Raw genomic sequence first — 5,978 nt, 5'->3', positions numbered from 1 at the left:
CAGCAAGGCAGGCAGCAGCACACGGGCAGGAGGGCACGGATGGCGCTTCCTGCCTGGCCCAGGGCTTGTGGCCATCTCCAGGCACCGCTCTGGCAGGGATCCCCGCAGCTCCGGCCCCTGCCCAGCCGCTCTGTGGGCAGCACAAAGGCTTCAGCAGAACCACCACAGGCCAAGGGGCTTCTGGCCATTTCCCCTTGCCCGCTGTGCCGCTGAGCACAAGCTCCCTTTTCACCCTTTCCTGCCTCTTGCCCCACAGACCCTGGGCAGCAAAGAAAAGCTCCTGGCAGTCTGTGTATCATAACACATTCTAGAATTATTTACAGTAATCTATAATAATATATATAATTGTATATACTCTATAATTTATTTATTTACAATATAGATAAAAAAAAGAAAAGAAGAAAAATCTTAAAGAAAATTACCTCTGGCTCAGGTTGCCCCAGCAAAGACAGCCTCCCAGATCAGCTCTCCTCCTAAGTCATCCGGCAGTGCAGGCAGCCGAACCCCGACAGGCGAGGCCGAGTCCTCCATGCCCTGCGCAGCTGATCTTGCAGCCTCTGGATGGTGGAATATCGCCCACACTCTATTGCCCGGAGGACATGCAGTGTTTCAAGTGCCAGCTGTGACACGGCACTGCTCACGTCCTCCGTCAGGCGTTCCAGAGCTGCAAGACAGAGGAACAGAGCCACGGTCAGAGCTGGATCTGTGGGGAGCCGAGGAGAGCCCCCGGCAAGGGCCATCCCAGCCGGCTCTTGCCATGGCCAGGAGGGAGCAGCGAGCAAGGGGATCAGCCCGAAGCTGCTGGCCACCAATGGCCCACGGGGCCCTGAAAGCTCCGTGTGCTCTGGCCACGGGAGCAGAGCCCTCCGCAGCCGGGGCAGGGCTTGCAGCTCTCCCCCTGGCAGCCCCCGCTGCCAGCCCGCTGCCCTCACTCACCAGTGCAGATCAGCTGCAGCTCTTGCTGCTGCCCCCTCAGGCGCCGCCCGGCCATGCCTGTGAACACAGAGCCTGTCACGGCGCCAGCGGCACAGCTCCCTGCCAGCGGCGCTGCCGGCGCTGTGGCCACACGGGCTGCTGGCCCGGCAGGGCTCAGCCCGGCCCTTGGCGCACGCTGCCGCCCCAGGGCACGGCTGCCAGAGGGCGGCAGCAGCAATGCCCAGCCCAGGCGGGGCTCCACGGCGCCGGGCCCGACTGGCGCTGCCGGGGCAGCAGGCGGGGCCGGGGCCGAGCTGCGGCGGGCCGGGGAGGGAGCCCGGGCTCGTGGCTCACCCGTGAACCTGATGGCCGCCTCTCGCAGGGGCTCCTGTGGGCTCTGCAGGTAGCGCAGGGCCCAGCGCAGGTGCTCGGCCGCTCGGCTCCTGTCCTCTGCCAGCTGCAGAGAGCGGCAGGAGGGAAGGGTTGGCGCGGGCTCAGCCCCGGGGCCGGGCGCTGCCTGCGCCCAGCCCTGGCCTCCCCTGCCCGCACAGCCCTGAGGCGCGGCCAGCAGCCGCTGGCCAAGGGCCCCCGAGGGCAGGGGGCAGAGGGCCGGCTGCTGCCCGGGGAGCCGCGGTGCCGGCCCACAGCCCCGCCAGGCCGGGGCTCCATGGGCACCCGGCTCAGGCCCACAGGAGCCTGGAGAAGAGCCCGCGCGGCCTCTGGCTGCAGCAGCGGGCAGGGGCACAGCTGCCAGCCCCGCACACTGAGCACCGCCCTCAGGGGCCTTCTCCAGCCTGAGGCTGGGGCTTGCAGGCCCTCCTTACCAGGAGCTCAGCGAACTTCCAGAGTTTCTCTTTCTGCACACTTTTCTCAAGATCTTTCTTTTTCAGGAACTTGACCGCACAAAGCAGCGTTTCCCGAGAAGTCTGGAGAGCAACAGAGACGCGGAGATGGCCCCAGAGCCCAGGGCACAGGAGCCGCAGCCTGGAGGAGGCTGCGGTCCAGCAGGCGCAGGGCAGGAGGCAGCCGAGCCCCCTGCCAGGGGGACAGCAGCAGCCCACGAGTCCTCACCTGTGCCACCCGCAGATTCTCATCGTGGCAGTGGAAGAGCAGTGGGAGCAGGCTCTGCCACACTTGTGTCATCAGGGGCTTCTTTCCTTCTTCTTCTACAGCAGACATCAAGGTGTGAAAGACAATCATGGAGAGCTGCTGCACCTGGCTATCACCCTGTAGAACAGGAAGGCAGCAAGAGCTCAGCATCAGCTGATTCTGGCCCACACTGGTGCAGGCCTGCATCTCCACAGGGCACCAAGTGTCCGGGCAGCAGCCAGTGGCCGTGGCTGGGGACACAGAGCCTTACGTAGTCAAAGAGTGGCAGGAACACGTTAGCCAAATGCAGGGCGATGGGGCTGGGTATGCGGGCACCATTATCCAGGAACAGATAGCCCAGTAGCATGGTGGTCATCCTGACCCGCAGGAGCTCCACGAGCCTTTCCGTCAGGCTCCACATTCTTTCGGCCTGTGCGGAAGGCAAGTTTGTGAAAGGCCACCCTGCTGCCGCGGGGCCCAGAGGCCAAAGGCCTGTCCTGAAGCACTCGGGCAGCTGAAGCGGGAGGCAGGAGAGCTGGGAGCAGCTGCCCCAGCGCCCAAAGGCCAGGCAAGGCCAAGCGACTGCGTTGCCCAGCCCCACGCTGCCTGCAGGGCTTCAGCCACTGCCCCCTTCTCACCAGCGGGGAATGGTCCCTGAGCGGGAGGAGGGCCCTGAGAAGCTGGCTGCCAATGTCTGCGCGCTCCCTCTGCAGGTGCCATGACAAGACAAGATCCATGATGCTGTCCCTGCATTCCCTCAAGTCCAGGCACTCGAGGAGCTGAAAGGCACAGGCCAGTGACGGGGGAGCCGGCCGGCAGGAGCCTGGAGCCGCACAGGGCTGGGCCCAGGCAGCAGCGCAGGGCACGGGCACCGTCCCAGGCGGCTGCGGCGACGAGAGGGCAGAGAGCTGGGAGGCAGCTCAGCCAGGTCATGCTGGCCTTTGGGCTCACCTCCACAAGGAATGCCAGGGCAGGGAAATCCCAGTATGGCATCTCTTTGCTGAGCATCTCAAGGAGGCAGCATAAGATCCTTTTACACAAGGGCCTGGATGCATGGCAAATCTCCCTGGAAGGTGGAAAATGGCACTAAGACCCTGAGCCGGGGGAGGGAGGGAAGCCTCTCCCAGCACTGACTCACACGGTTCTTGTCTTTCGCCACCGCCCTGCCAGGGGACCTGGGCCCTTTGAGATGTGGCTGCTCCTGGGCACCCTCCTTTCCCAGCCTTTCCCAGTCTGCTTGGCTGTCCCTCGTCCCTTTGGCCCACAGCCATGGGGAACATGTGGGACAGCCTGGGCACAGGGCAGAAATGCCAGGAGCAATGGGGACAAGGGGGGTCTCACCTGGCCAGCAGAGCCACGGCATAGTGGTGGTATCAACGCAGAGCAGCGTGTCCCAGCCACGCTTGCCTTCCATTGACACCACCACGTGCTCACACTGGACAAGGCAGAGCAGGGACTTCAGGGTCTGCACTGCAAACCTGTGTGCACAGCAAAGGCAAGGTCACACTGGCAGCACTGGCTCCTTGGCAGGCCATGTGGCAGGGACAGGAGGACTGGCATGGAGCACCTGTTGGGGCTGGTGGCAAGGCCGTGCTCTTCCTGGCATCCCTTCCAGAAGGCATCGACCTCCTCTGGCATCTCTTCTGTGCTGAAGAACACTTGGAAGAGCAGATGCAAAAATAGGCGGGGGAAATACGGAGCCACTACACGTGGGACAGGGGGCTCTTGGAGGATCTTCCACATCACCATGGTTGCCTGCAAGGGACAAAGCCCCCCGAGACAGCACTCAGTGCCGAGGTGTCCATGTGGCAGGGCCTGAGCTTGGCAGGGAGAGGCCTGGAGAGACCTTGGCAGGGGGAGCACGGGGCCTGCTGGGCCTGAAGCTGCCCCTGGGCCGGGTTTCAGGCCAGTGCCTGAGGCAGGGAGATGCAGTGGGGGAAGGAGGATGGAGAGCTGCTGGAGAGGCAGCCTTGGGGCCAGCAAAGGCCACTTGCAGAAACTCACAGCCAGGCCAAAGACACCCGTTTTGTCCCCATCAGAGGTGCAAGTGCTATGCTTGGGCCAGCTCTCCAGCACATCCAGGAGTATCAGCTGCACTGGCTCCGCAGTCCTGAGCGAGCACATGATGGTCTTCCACATGGTGATGGCAGCTCTGTGGGGTTAGAGCTCTGTCTCAGGGGGGTCTCAGACACGGCACCATGGCCTGGGCATCCCTAGGGGCCCGGGCTGATGGCCGGCTCTGCCTCTGCCCACTGGCCCTCGCCAGCAGCAGCCAGGCAGCCCAGCCCTGTGGGGACAGAGCCCTGAGGGGCAGCAAGGGAGCATGGCAGCAGGCTTGGGGGCTGACGTGCCAGGGCTGGAAAAGGCAGCAGCCAGAGGGCCCTGGAACTCTCTGTTGGTCAGACACCTGGGCCAGGCGGTACAGGGTGATGGGCTGGGGAGGCCTGAGCCCTCTGGGCAGGTGGGCCCCATACCTGTCACAGGACGGGGCCACACGCAGCAGCATCACGACTGCATCACCCGGGCGTGCTTTGGTGAGAGTCAGCAGGGCCTCATCCAGCCTGTGCTCGGCAGAATCATTGGCCAGGAGCCATCGGTGAATGTACCTGACCATGGCGGGCACCTGGAGAAGGCACGGGGAGACTTGGAAAGCTGCCAGAGGGAGCAATGTCCCCAGGGTCCCCAGAGAATGCTTCCCTTGCCAGCGCACTGCCATGGCCTCAAAGGCTCCCAGGGACCAGCAGGCCTGGCTGGGGAAGCCACGGGACTCATGGGGGAATTGAAGCTTGGCCCCAGGCTGCTCACTTGTTCTGGCCTGGCAGCACCCTTCTCCAGGAGCAAATCCAGCAGGGCGGCACTGGTCTCATGATTGAGGAGCTCGGAGTGAGCTCTGAGCCCAGTGCCCATGGTGCTGGTCTCTTCCCGCCGGATGCTCCGGATGAAGTCGCAAACGAGCTGTAGGAGAAGGGCAGGAAGCCGGGGATGTTGCATGGAGTGCTGCACAAACGGTGCTGGGCTGAGCAGGGACAGCAGGCCCAGCCCAGGTGGGGGTGGCTGCAGGTACCTGTGCTGTGCTGCGGAAGCGGCCACGGCTGGATTCCTGCCCTTGTGTGCGCTCCACGGCTGCATCTGGCAAAGAGCGAGCGCAGCCAGAGCTGAGGGGCTGCGGGAGAGGCTGGAGAACACAGCCCAGCCCTGCGCTGCCCAGGCAGGGAAAGCCCCGGGATGCTCCAGGGAGATGGAGCACGGCCACTGCCGAGTGTCTGCCCGGCCCCTCTTCCGTCCTGTCCCTGGGCATTTCCCCAGGGGATGGGATGGGATGGGATGGGATGGGATGGGATGGGATGGGATGGGATGGGATGGGATGGGATGGGATGGGATGGGATGGGATGGGATGGGATGGGATGGGATGGGATGGGGCCAAGTTGGCTGCAGGCTCCAGCCCTGCAGCCCAGCTCTGCCACTCACCCTCCTGCGGTGGATGGAACGGCACCGCCGCATTGGTCTCCTGTGCTGGGCCGGCTCCAGGGCCTTCTTCCTCCTCCTCCTCCTCCAGCCAGACCACCTTGCGCACTCTCGGGGCTCTCTGCTCCATGTCTGTGTCTGGAGAGCGACCCAGCAGCGAACCCCGCCGGTGCCGCTCCTGCAGGGCCTCCTGCGCCGTCCCTGTGGGCGGGACGCGGCTGTCAGAGCTCGGCCCGGGGCCAGCAACGGCCCCCGAGCGCCCCTCAGCCGCCCCGGGCCGGCCATGCCCAGGCGTTCGCTCTTTGGAACGCGGCACGGGAGGCTCGGGGCCGGCGGCCGCGCTGTCGAGCGGCGGAGCTCGGGCCGGGGAAGCCCCAGCGGAGGCGGCGGGAGCGGCCGCGCCGCCTGTGTCCTCCGCGGGCCCCGGGAGGAGCCGGGGCCGGGGCCGGGACTGGACTCTGCATCGGGTCCGGGGCCGGGCTCGGGCCAGGCGGAGCCGAAGGGCGGCG

Source organism: Agelaius phoeniceus, assembly GCF_051311805.1.
Source record: "Agelaius phoeniceus isolate bAgePho1 chromosome W unlocalized genomic scaffold, bAgePho1.hap1 SUPER_W_unloc_2, whole genome shotgun sequence".
NCBI classification, from domain to species: Eukaryota; Metazoa; Chordata; class Aves; order Passeriformes; family Icteridae; genus Agelaius; species Agelaius phoeniceus.
Note: the sequence above shows the minus strand (reverse complement) of the source record.